Consider the following 13923-nt stretch of genomic DNA (forward strand, 5'->3'; position numbering starts at 1 on the left):
TCTTCGTAATCTTCAAGATACCGAGTGGTGAGGAATGAGCCGATATGGCGCGAACAGGAAACAGCTCCAGGCATCCGACGTCGATTGACATGGTCTTTAATAATTCATCGGGTGATTTTTGTGACAGAAAAGTGTGGTAGGGAACACCATAAGGATAATGTGGATAATAGTAAGGAACAAGGGAGGCATATAAGAATGGCTTGTGACGACACAAGGGTAAGTTTTTGTGTGAAGAATATTAGGAGCCACTATAGAATCTGAAATAGCCACAAATGGGCACCTAACCCTAATGATCGTAAAGCTAGGGTTCATAGATCATGAAGGGGATCCAAGGGCTAATAGAGTTTGGGTAATCTAATAGCCACTAACCTTACCCCTAATGATCGTGAAGTGGTGATTGATCGAAAAGGGGATCCAAGGGCTAAGGATAGATTTCAGGGTCTAGATTTTCAAAACGATCGTAATAGCCCTAAAATTATCATAAAGTTATCGTAAGGAAATAGTAGGCTATTGTAGCCTATTTTAGAAACTATCGTAGCCCTAAGATATCTTAAGTTTGTCGTAAATCTAAGATAGCCCCATACCTGTTGTAAGTTTATTTTATTTTCATCCAAGATGGAGGCATACTTTACCATAGATAGTTTGCCAAACAATTAGTCTGCTTTACGTTCAAACATTGACATTTCATTTTGTTAAACTGTGTGATTAAAAACACAAAGAACGCTTCAATGATTTCACGTCAGAAATGTTCTTAATATCGCCAGCGATCCACACAACTATGGAGTCAATAGCTTAAAATGTATTTCAATCCAAGTCCATGCTGAAGAAGTGTGAAACAACATACCTTTTCGATAATTTGGGAAGGATGAAAATGGAAGGTGTCGGCAGGCTATAGTTATGACCGTGACCATATTGATAACTCAGGGGCAGCTAATCTTAGTTCATACTCTAGTTGGGAGTGGTTAGCCTTTGTATTCACCCGGCGAGAGTTTGCTCAATGTTACAGTTTTCATAAAGCACAGAGTTCCGCTGTTATATTTTTTGGATTGCATTTGTGTCAATGCTGTAGTCTTTATTTTCGCATTTTATAAAATTATTACAATGTACATATATAAAAAACCCATAAAGGTTTGCATCAGTTTTTACATCTAAAATCGTGTGGGACAAGCGGTTTTAACAGTTGAATTTTAACTATACAGTGTAGTATTTATTGACTTAACAAGGAAATGCATGTGATCAAATATTTGTATGGTATATTTAATATTTTTCATGCAAAAGTAATTGTTTTTTTTGTTTCGTTTTAAATACATTACCTAGGTTATCTATACTATTGAAAGACAAATATTTGATAACAAGTGATTAAAAGCAAGTGATTACTTTCTTTTGGAACAGGTGATTTACAGCACGTAGATGTATTCCAGTAAATATAACAATTTATTGAAATTTTGACAGCAAAAGTCAAGCACAGATTTTCGTATCGAAAAATCAAATAAGAAATGGGTTCCCCATCTTCCCGAGGCGAGAGAGTTAACTGACTTTAAAAGTCCAGTTTCCACCCTTGCCGAACTAGGCTGGAAATACTGGGCACGATCGTAGCATCACCAGTAGCTATTACCAGTTATGTCCCTTTTAAGCCTCTCCTATGGACCAATCAGATTCCATCACTTGCGTTTGCTTCACACAAAATGGTGGCGCCCAGGACGATCTGATCGATAATCAAGATCTATATTGTGATTAAACGGGTCTTGCATCGCAAAATGCATCAAATCACGTAAGCACCTTGATTAAAAACATGAAAAGATTTGGAAAATATCTGCTGACAACGAGTTGGCGGTGCACATGCTTTGCAAATCCTGCAATCGATCGAAATCTGCACGACAGTTTACGAACCGGATTTCGATTTCGGTGCGCGATTTTGATTGGACTATGTATAGACTTGTTAGTCAAGCCAAAATGTAACTCCATAATAGTTCATACCAGCCTGGTTCAGCAAGGGTGGAAACTGGACTTTTATAGTCAGTTAACTCTCTTGCCTCGGGAAGATGTGGGTTCCCATGCTCGTTCAGGTTTAAATGTCGTAAAAAGTAGCATAGTTCGAACATTGTCCAAAATTCACCTTCCAATATATGTTAGCAGAAAACGTTTATTGAATGAAATTTACTTATCAATATAAAATAGACATTTTTAACACAATAACCTTTGATTTTTGCATTCAATAAACCGATTTTGAAGTATTAATTGATTTTGGTCATTTTTGCTAATTAAATGTACATCTACCCATCTTATGTTTAAAAAAATATAGATACTTGAGACCATTCAGACAATAAAATTGTTGTAAAGTATAGGGTCAACGGACAAATACTAGTAAATGATCCTCAGCAATGCTGTCAGACAAGCCAAACATCATTGAACTACGTTCTGGAATAGATTTGATACATTTACAACGTATTTCACTCCTCAGTAAGATTTAAATGAAATCAGACAAATCAGTTTATTAGCTCTACTTAATTTAAAAGGATAGAAATGGACTACATTATATGCATGTTCCATGAGACAACATAACTTGATAATTCATAAATTATCTCTCTTTGCAAATGAAAATTATTGTCACTTTTAAATTTTGAAAGGAATTATGGCATCTTTTATCATAAGAACAAAACGTCTACATGTAGGACATTTGAAGCATTGTAAGGAATTTCACTCAAATAGTTGCGTGTTAAACAATGTGACCTGACAATGTGATCATGAGTTCCGTGTCACTTTTCCATGTTGTTGTTACTGTCAGCGTCTGGGAAATCCCTGTGACGTCATTGGGAAACACCCTGTTTTTTCAGTCTCTAACACAAATGAGTTCTCTATCAGAGTTACAATAGCTATCATATCTTTGTGAGATCTGCGACAGGTTTACGATAGATTTTGAAAATGTATCTTATCTTAAACTTAGATATCTTATCTTTGAACGTAAGTTGTTAAGATTTATCGTAGCTAAGATCGTTTCGAAAATCTAGACCCAGGTTACCGAGCCTAACACAGCAGGCTATATTTAGTAAAAAATATTCAAAACTCTCAACACGGACTTATTCAATGACATTGCGTGTAGAGATGATAGATCACTGGTCGAAGCTTATGCACACTCTCTGGCCCCTGGCATTGTTTTACACACACACACCATATCTGAATAGAAAAATTAATGGATGCTCCCTCAGCAAGTGTGAAAATGTTTCCATGGTTACTAGAATGAATGCAGTATGAAATGATTCTGTATTCCAAGGCTGTCTCGTTTACTCATTGTGTATATGACAGTTCAAACAACTGTGATATTATACTGCTTCAGTTGAAGTACTGTGCACAGATAGGTCGCTTGATCAACTGAGTTGTCTCCCTTATCCTACTGTGCATCAATCCTCATTTGGTTTCCACATATAGACTTGGGAAATATGTGGGATATGCAAGATAGTGTTCAGTTTTAATTCTTTCTCACTCTCCTGCATGCCTATGCCACCCAGAAATAATGTATATATAATTATTGTATCTGTATTTTTTTAATGTTGTTCCAGGATAAAGGAATATGTCTGTTTATCATTGTGTTAATCAGAAATTATAGAACTGAATCTATCTTTCACACATTATTTTCAGCTTTGTATGTGAAATAAATGAATCCAATAGATATTTGAAGCCAACATTTGTAGTTTCTCATGTTCATCATATGCCTTTTCAAGTTACACCCCCTGGAGCCAGGTAAGTTATGGAATCTACTGGAAGAATTTCAATCATTTGAAATGTAGAGCTCACTGAACATTGTTGAAATGATGTATTGTTAGCTCACCTTGATATATGTATCACAAGTTAGCGTCTTTATTGGCCTGCTTTTCCATTGTCCATTCTCTGTGAACTTGGACGTTGAACGTTATCTATGAGGACACGTCGCACTGTGTTGAAACTGAGAATGAAACCTAACTATTGTGCATGGTTATAACATTATGCAAAACTACACTTTAGTCTCAAACACAGGTGCCATGAGCTGATATTGTCCAGCTTGTCACTCTGACTATTTGTCTATTTAATATTACAGTATTACTGCAATAGTCCTTACAACCTTTCTCTAGTCTCTGAATAGTGACATGTCAAACTCTGACATCACTTGCAATTTGGTTGCATGGTTGATGATATTTATGTCATGGTTGCATGGTTGATAATATTTATTGGTAGAACAATAGCATGACATCACTGGAGGTTTATACATTTTTATTTCATTTGGTCACAAGTAGTGATCAAAAGTGTTATGTCCGACATGTGTTTACTGTTGACTAGAGGTAAACACAGTTGGGTGAGGAGACGACCTTAGTGGAGGCTGACCCTACAGATGACAGGGTTGGTGGGTGGTGTGCTGGACTGGTTCCTTGACTTCCATGGTAGCTGCTACTGAAGTTACCGGCGTTGAAGATTAGGTCTACATTGTGAAATCACAATGTTCTCTAACCTCATTGTCACTTCGCTGGCAAGGTGTACTTGAAAACATATTTGATTTTATTATGCTTGTGAATAATGTGACTAGTTTGATAAATGTTTGAATGTCGAAAGGAAATTTCAGAACTGTAGTGGTTATGATGTATATAACACATGATGAATCTAAGGGACCTTGTTTTTGATCGTGGTAATGATGGAAACCTGAACTATATCATATTGTGTTACCTTGATAAAAACATTATTTTGCATACAAAATTCACTTTTTGATCAGTAAATCTTAAAACTGATACAAAGAGTAATATGTGTATACTGTGGCAGTGAACCCTGTCAGCATGCTTACATTCTCAGGAAAAATGATTTAACAAATAGTTCTGATTTCAAGAAATTAATAGTTTTGTGTTTATTATAAACAGTTTTATTCACAAGTGTTTGAAAAGATGTAAAATATTATTCTAAAGTTTTTAGTTCAATTAAAAAAGATGTGATACAAAGAATTTAGCTCCCAGCTTTTATCCAGCCATATTGGTAAACCAAGAAAGTATTCCACTCCATGTGGTAGAGATCAATGTTTTTATACCAGATTTCACCCTACTTTGATATTGATTATGAAAATGATCCTTCCTCCTGAGATGTAACTCCCTAGTGTCCTATGGACAAATCCTCAAAATTGTACACATGTGCAGTCATTATAGACAAATCCAAAAGCCGATAAGAGCACTGAAAAACAATGACACATAAAAAAACTATAACATATGTAAAACAGGCCTAGGAACAGCGTACATTAGGAAAGTAGCATCAAAATACATTAGGAAAGTAGCATTAGTGAAAGTGCTCCAGGCTTGTGTCAAGTCCTGTCACTGCTTTACACAGGCTGTGTAATCATGTCTATAGATGGGATTTTTAATACTGTATTCCATGAAGATGTACCTGAAGTCACCAGAGTATGGGGGTGTGATCACAACAGCTGTATATGTACAGCATGCAACAACTGTAGAAGAGAGGGGAGGAGCCAATTTCAGAACACTCATGGAAGAATTAGCCCCTCACTCACAGTAGTAATCCTGCCCCGTGGTAAAGGACTGGAACATACTCTGGTATCTGGTTCATGCCCTGTTTTCTAAGAAAGCGTACAACTTTATGGATAACAACTTCTGTTTTAATGCATATTGCAACCTTTCAATTTAGATTGTTACGTACCAGATTTTGGGGTAAGAAACTACATTGAAATGTCACAAGATGCAATAAACCAGTAGTTGTTGTCCATAAAGTTGTATGTTTTCTTACTTACTTACCAACTTCTAGAATGCCAATCAAACAGTTACCCTGATTTCTGACACAATGCTGTATATGCAAAAGTTTTGAATAGTGAAATAAATGTTCAATTATTTTGAAAGTGGTATAAATTAAATATATCAGATTTCTGTTGTTATCCACAGTATTACAAATACTGATTAAATATTTCTCATAGATACTGAAGTTTAATTTAACTTGTGACATCTTTTCTTAAAACATATTAAGCATGTCAGTTTGCCATGTTTATTGCATGTTAATAAATACATGACAAGGTCATAACATTTTATTGCCCAGGAATGCAATACTTTTCATATGTTAACAACATATTTGTCATGTGTAGCTTACATTTTATAAAATAGGTCAAGATTAGATCTAAATGTGTGTAAGCTTTTTATGCGCATCTAAGAATATAGCCCTTCTATATGCCAGAACTTCATTTATGTTGGTTTGTAATGGAGGTCGTTTACTACTCGTACTGTAGAGAGTTTGCTGAAGCGTGCCCTGGATCCCGCAATGCCCATTTACTGCAGGGTTCCCTTGCTAGAAAGGGCGTACATTTGTTACTCCTAAGTTAAGTAATACACTCTACAGTGAGTAAACAGTTTGAATAGTTCTTTGATGCGTAGACTTCAGCATGTATAATGTTAAGTTACAGAATAATATTGATAAAGGAGAACCCACGTTGAAGATTTGAAGGTCATTTAAAGAAATGTAACGTACACTGTGCAGTGATGCTTGTGGACTATTTTCGTATTGAAATTTCCGTTTCTTCAGATGTTCCAGGTATTGAAAAGAGTCCTAATAAGTAGTCTTTTAAAGAAGTTTATTTAGCATGTTTAAGGCTTGGTATGTATTGTGTTTTTAATTTTGTCTATTTTGATAAATTGTTTGCTCAAACTTTCTGTAACCTTTGAGCATAAAATACATGCAAAATGTTAACAGATGCGTGGGATGCTTGCACGTTAAAGCTAGGAAAATCTGCCTCTTGATTGGCCTCTATGAGCCTGCAACAGCCACCAACCTGTGTCTAGTAAACTTCAGTTCAGAATATTTATTCATCACAGATATTTATATTTCACACAATAACATTAGATTCTATTGAATATGAGGCTAAGAGCCAAGTTTAGGCCAGTTTTCTCAAGAGTTTTTAGCTGAGACTGCCCTATTCACGTTATCCTATGTGGTAAGAACTATTATTTGACACTACAGTTTCTTACAATTTTTCAATCATGAATCTCGATTCCTTGAACTTTTCTTGTTAGGAGCACCTATTGTCATCAGCTATGCATGTATTGCTGTAAGTATCTGATGAAGGTAGCAGTCTTCCCAGGCTAGTGAACTCAAGAATGGAATGCACACAAAATCAAACCACGACATGGGTACAATGTGTGAAGCCCATTTCTGGTGTCCCCCGCCATGATATTGCTGGAATATTGCTACACTTACTCAAACCAAGACAAATGAATGTACTTACTGCTGGCAATCTCCCCATGGTATTGCATAGCAGTAAGCAGCCTGAATCAGAGTCTCTGGGGTTATCTACCCCCAACTTGTCTTTTGGTGTGGAGATTTTGGTGTAATGTATCGACATCAATTACAGGGATCTAACTGTTACCCTGTGGCCTGGTAAAAAAAAGGCTTGCTGAAATGTAAAGTAGAATTTTTTTTAAATTGGACACTGCTTGTGAATCGTGTAATTTCAATGAGAAGATATAAAGGGGGGCTGAGGTCGTGTGAATGGTTAACTCAAAGATCACCTCTGTATAACGACACAGCTGGTGGCCATTTTGTAATGTTCTATACAACAAAAACATCTTTATTTGCTCATAAAAGTAGCCATGAAATGATGCAAATGGAAGCCAACATTTGATCTCAGAGTGCAGGAAAAAAGACTTTTAGGGGTGAGGAGTTTTTGGAGCCCCCTGGGTAACTCAGTCACTCAGTTTTGGGGCATTTAGTTTGGAGAAGAGCCTGTAACTTTTGAAAGGAGCAAGCCCTCCTGGTACATACTATTCCTTCCCTGCTATTAACTGAATTTTAGCAAGTTTTTTTTTTTGGGGGGGGGGGGGGGGGGTAGGAGTTTGGACCCCTCCCTTTTTATGAATTCTGGATCAGCCCTTGTCCAAGCAAAAGGGAGACTCTGAAATGGTGGCTAAAGCCACAGATTGCAGTGAGTGTCCTTTTTGGTAGGTTGAAGGGCAAAGAAATAGTGCGAAGAGATGTTGAACATATGCGACATCAGAAAGTCGATTTACATCCTTAGACATACCAGACAACAAAATGTATATTCGATTTCTTTCAAAGCTTGACCTTGAGCATATGCAACATCTGTCAATGACGATGGGAGGAGATAATGTAAACATGATTTATTTATGAAGTCCATTTTTAAAAGTCCAGTGACGTAAGTAGGTCAATGTGTCATTTCTCACATTCATATAGGCGACCCTGGAGCAGATTGTTCCATTGTGTGCGTTCATCGTTCACCTTGAGACTGGGACTGAGGACATAATGATCCTGGGTAGAATATACAATACATCCACAGGCATCATCTGTGTTTTGACAAGTCAACCCCTTCTTGGCTTCTCATGGGTGGAATAAATAGGCCCCCCATGTGTGCCCAATATCTGGGTTAAAATTATATACTGTCCCAATATCTGGGGTAAATTATGAAATGTTATCACTCTTGGAGTGAGTGAGCAAAATTTGTTTTGTTTCAGTGCACCATATGATAGTGGCCTGTTAGGGTTACAAATTATTTTCATGCTAAAATGATCTGCAGAGAGTTGGCATTTGGTGGTAATCCACTTGGAAATATCAATAGTCCTTCCTGAATGTTATGAGTCATGGACTAACAGACTTTTGTTAATTTCAAACTCTGCCTGTATATTTGAGTCATCAATGGCTGGTGGTATAAGGAAGCATGTTTGTCCTTATGGCTGAATGCACCATGGTTGGCTGTCCATGGTTTTCATTATACATGGCAAATATGATGCAAGTAACTGCACAGTCTGTCCTGAATAAGTTTACATTTACTAGCCACAAATTTGCTCTGGGCATCATTTTCGGTAGATTTTTGTCTTGGATATAAGGATATATGTTATGCAGGATATCCTCGCCAGTGAAACATATATTGTGATTTGATTCACTGATCAAGTGATAAACACCTCTGACCTGCATTTGCTTTATGGTAATGCTGAGATCATGGTTCACATTGTCGATGACAGGTTGCTTCATCCAGGCGTGATAACACATTTCTGAGCGTGCCAACCACTTTTTGGTACGCCATATGCTGAGCCTGTTTAAGTGGCCTGTTAAGTGGCTTTCTGGATGATGCAATGCAGTACGCTGGATGCCATGAAATGTTTATCTGGTATGCGGATGCCAATATTTCAATGTTGAAATCTTTTTTTCATCTGTTTTTTGTAAAGAGCTTAAAATCAATAACATACTTAGTAAAGCTTATAAACATGCATGGTCATGCATTCTATGTAAAAATCCTTGTCTAGTTAGTTCTGTAACAGCTGTGTACACTGACATAACTAAATACTTCTTAAATTGATTTCCAAGACAAATTAAGTGGTATGCCAGATGCCTAGAGTGGGGTGCACCCTCATTTCTGGTCCCTTTGAAATATCTGAAATGTTATCCTGTTTGCTGGACTCAGTTTTGATGGGACCTCTCTCAAAGCACTGGGGGCGGTCGGGTAGCATAGTGGTTAAAGCGTTCGCTCGTCACGCCGAAGACCCGGGTTCGATTCCCGACATGGGTACAATGTGTGAAGCCCATTTGTGGTGTCCCCCGCCGTGATATTGCTGGAATATTGCTAAAAGCGGCGTTAAACCATACTCACTCACTCACTCTCTCAAAGCACTGGACCTCACTAGCCTCCTACCAGAAACTGTTTTTTCTGTAACCACGCTCTAGTTGTCACACTGCAGATCTTTACCTTAAAATTTGAGAAAGGTATTTCCAAGAAACATGCTGTGATATTGTGCTGAAGATGTGAAGTTGCAATAAAAACCTATTCTTACATTGTTCACAGATTTATGATGACATATTGTATCGTAAAAGGTATTAAACTGCCAGTGTCTTGTCACATGTAAGAAAAAACAAGCATGACATCACCCAGGCAGTTGGAGTGAGAACATGTGACACAGTGCATGCTAATCATGCTTCAGCAACATGCAAACTAACGCACCGGTAGAGACCATGACTATTTTTTCTTAACTTGCCAAAATCTTGATAATGTTCAAAATTAAACAGAAAAACTGAGGGGTCCATGTCTTAACCCTTACGTTAAAATTTTAAAAGTTTGGGGATCCCTAGATTCAAATACTATAGGACCTCAAGTACCCAAGGACTCCTCTATCACAATAAAGGCAATCTATTTCAAAATTGCTTCTACCGGAGTGCCATAAATATTGTACCTTCACATAGGCATATTTAGGTTTTTGGGAGGTCGGCCTGTGCCTCATGAATCTGAAAGGTCCCCCACAAGACTGCTGCATGCAGAATAGTACTCACATAGCTTATCAGTGGCACATCTATCAGCTCTGATCTGGCTGACTGTGTGACATCATACCCTGTTAGTACCTGCTCACATTATTGACTACTGCTTCATCAGATGCAGACTTGTAAATGTAATAGCTGTTGAAGGTCCTGTTTGGACATTTCCAGGACAGAATAGGTCCCTGGTGCCTCAGGCTTGTTGCTAGATGTTTGGTTTTTAGGTTAACACCACACAGTCATATTCCACAACAGCCTGTAAAATAAAAACAAGACAAACCAGTGATTGATATTAAAAGGAACATCCCACGCCATCAGAGTATGATGACACACAATCAACAGAACCTGCCCACCCGATCCAGTCGTCTTGGACGACAAGCAGGAGGATGCTGGAGATCAATTCTAATCCGGCATGCCCATGTGGAGTTTTTGTTGTAAGAGAGGACTAAGATAGCTAGCTAGGGATCGGGTTGTCAGGCTCTGTGACTGGTAGCTGTAATGTATCATCCAACCCCATGGACCATTGAGCATGCTTTCAGTTTCTGGATTATGTGGATGAACCTCGTTTTTTTCACAGGCTGCCATGTTATAGCTGGAATATTTCTGAGTAAGTGATGTGGTAAGGCCTCTGTTGGGATTTAGTGGGAGAACCATGTTCCAAGTACCCTGATTGTCTGTTGTGATTAAACAGTTTCAAGAGGTAATTTATGGACAGTTGTATAGACAGCTGGTAAGACTGTTGGCCTGCTGGTGTGCCTGTTAGTCCAGTTACATGTTGCCGAGTGCTATAGTGTTGATCTGATAATACGCTATCACTGACAAGGTGCAAACCCATTTATGTTAAAAAGATGGTACTTTTTGTTGCCCTGCCTGGCGCTCAGCATTAAGGGGATAGAACAAGGACTGGTCGGGTCAGAGTCGGTATACTGCGTCAGAGTGGGGCATCCATGTTTGATCTGCGGCATGGTATTTGAGTAGTATGGAACTGAAAACCCAGCATCAGTCCAGACAAGTGTGCAGACAGACAGACAGAGCATATAAGTGCATTAATCTGTCAGCCCTGCACTTGAAAATGGCATTGTATGTGTGTGTGTATATATAAAATACAAAAGTCCAAAGATGAGCTGTATAATTTACTCAACCGGTTTCACGCATGTGATTTTAAGAGTCGTATATATATAGTCGTATAACTGTATATATATACAGTGGTCCCTCGCTACAACACCACCAATTGGTGGGCGTTATAGACGATGAGCCGTTTAACCGAGGCGGTGGCGGGGGAGCGGGCTCGGCCAATCTCACGATCTTCACCTTGTCTCGCACATTGCAATGATACAAGTTGTTTACGGTTCATAGTGTAAAAATAAATGTATATCCATTATGTTTTCACCATTTGTTATTATTTACAAGCCTTAACTGTCACATTCAATGTGAAAGTTGTCTACTTACATGAAAATATCGATCGATAATGGTAGCAACAGATGCTATGAGTGAAGAGCCAATCACAATTCATTACACAAGTACAGAGTGTTTCAGTGGCATTGATTGGTCATGTTGCTTAAAATACGGAAAACGAGAGTTTTGACCAGCACTAGAATTTATTACATGTGCGCATTTATACACATTCATACAAATATAGATACACATTCATACAACTATATATATATATATCTATCTATCTATCTGTTTTGCTGATGTAGTGTATTGCAATATTCACTTTATTACTCTTCTATTTACTCACCATGCGCCCTTTTCTGTACGTTGGTATCCACTCACCAGCCAACTAGCCTGCTGACCCAGTCACTCATCCATACACAAGTGCAATATGCCAAAAACAGCCCCCTGCATTTAATGTTGCTATACACTCACTCACTCACTCACTCACTCACCCACCAACAGTGTGACAGATTTGCAAAGTGTTAATTTAAATATACAAACGCGAATGTAAGTTGACAAGTGTATATACATGCATATTCAGTCATAACACACACTGCTGTATCACTATGTTAATAATACATGAGCATGTTTCTACATACCTCAGCTTTGATAACACTCCTGACTTAACCATATGGAGGGTCACATTTGACTTTTATGTCAATTCATGGCTGAAATTAATGCAGCCCTTTGTTCGTAGCTGGGGTCTACATTATTTATCTTTAGATATGTATACTGAACAACAAAAGTATGGGTCATGAATATTTTGGGAATCTTTTTTTTTGAGTGAAGACTGAGTTCCTTTAAATGTGTAGATTATATTAAAGTATTTCTTGATCTTTAACTTTTTTTGTTCAGTACATATGTAGAATATTTAGAATTCCTTTGCAAGTGTCACTGTCCTTGGGACCTAAGTTAAAATTAATGACCTATACCTGTCACTTAGAGATGTCTGAATTGGATCAGGTGGAACCCAGACGGAGTTGTTCATAATTTCAATCACTGGTTTGTCTGGCCTAGATTTTCATTATTTAAAGAATGGCTGTGGTGATGTTGCATGAATATTGCTGACTTTTACTTAAGCAATGTTTGTTCACAAGCTGCCTTGATACAGCTGGAAAATTGCTAAACAACATTAACACCACAGTTCCCTTGACTTATATTATTTTAAACTTTGACCACTAATAGTAATAGGACCAGGACCAAAGCAAGATATCACGATGTCTTTGTTTCGTTGCCTGTCAGGTCAGATTTCCATCATGTAATGGCAAGGATGAGCTGAGCCTCCTGAATATGCAGTACCATTGTGAAGTTTATATTAGGACTATTGACTCTAATTTGCACTGTGTATATGTATGCCATACCAGGAACAAAACACTTGCATCCTGGTATCCATTCAGGTAAATACAGTAGATGCAGAATTTCTGATTGGTGTGGAAAGTTTTGGTTTAAGTGAACTGGGTCTAGAAACATTGGGCTAGTCACACCAATATTGCCCTGCATGGATTCCAGGTTAGAATGGGCCTCAAACAACCTATGACTATTGTACAAGGCTAGTAAATACATTGGCAACTTCATTGAAAGTACGTCATTGTATCCCTCTGCATAGAGCTTTGCTCACAATATCAGTCACTTGATTGTCTGGTCCCGATTGATTGTTTACAGGCTGATGTCATATAGCTTGAATACTATTGAGTGTGGCATTAAACAACTATTGCTCACTTACATTTTTCACGAGTCTGTAGTGAATATGGGAAACCAAATATAGTTTTAGCCAACAGGACTAATTACCATTTGTGAAAATGTGTCTGTTCTTGCTTAATTATATCAAGACATTGGCCCCATCTCTGGATGAGTTTTGGACAGTTTCTAAAAGCAAAAGTTATGATATAAACATGTATTTTAGCGTTTTCGGACTCTTAATCTCTGTGCATAATCAGAGTTGTTAGGCCGTTATCATGGTTATGCACCAACTTCATGAAAAAAACAGTTATCTGACTTAAGAAGATGTCACTGTGGTTGGCTCTAGGTCATTGTTGTAAGTGATATGTGGGGACATGCCTGCATTATGCTGAAGTAATATGAGTGTGATTCAGGAAATTAAAATGTGATAAAAAGCAGATCGCTATGAATATGATGACTGTATGAAATGTTTCCGGGTTGTATCTGCACAAATTGTCTTCCTGGTACTGTTTCCTCCCCTGAGTAGATTTCACATCAATC

At 37.8% G+C, this 13923-nt stretch overlaps 1 protein-coding gene across 1 annotated transcript in view; it reads left to right on the forward strand.

Annotated features, from left to right (window-relative positions):
- LOC124146003 (ubiquitin carboxyl-terminal hydrolase 38-like) overlaps positions 1–13923 on the forward strand; it is a 62253-nt gene that overhangs the window by 1067 nt on the left and 47263 nt on the right. The window lies entirely within an intron of this gene.

This window comes from Haliotis rufescens, unplaced genomic scaffold (assembly GCF_023055435.1).
Source record: "Haliotis rufescens isolate VD_foot unplaced genomic scaffold, xgHalRufe1.0.p SCAF_7, whole genome shotgun sequence".
In the NCBI taxonomy this organism is placed as follows: Eukaryota; Metazoa; Mollusca; class Gastropoda; order Lepetellida; family Haliotidae; genus Haliotis; species Haliotis rufescens.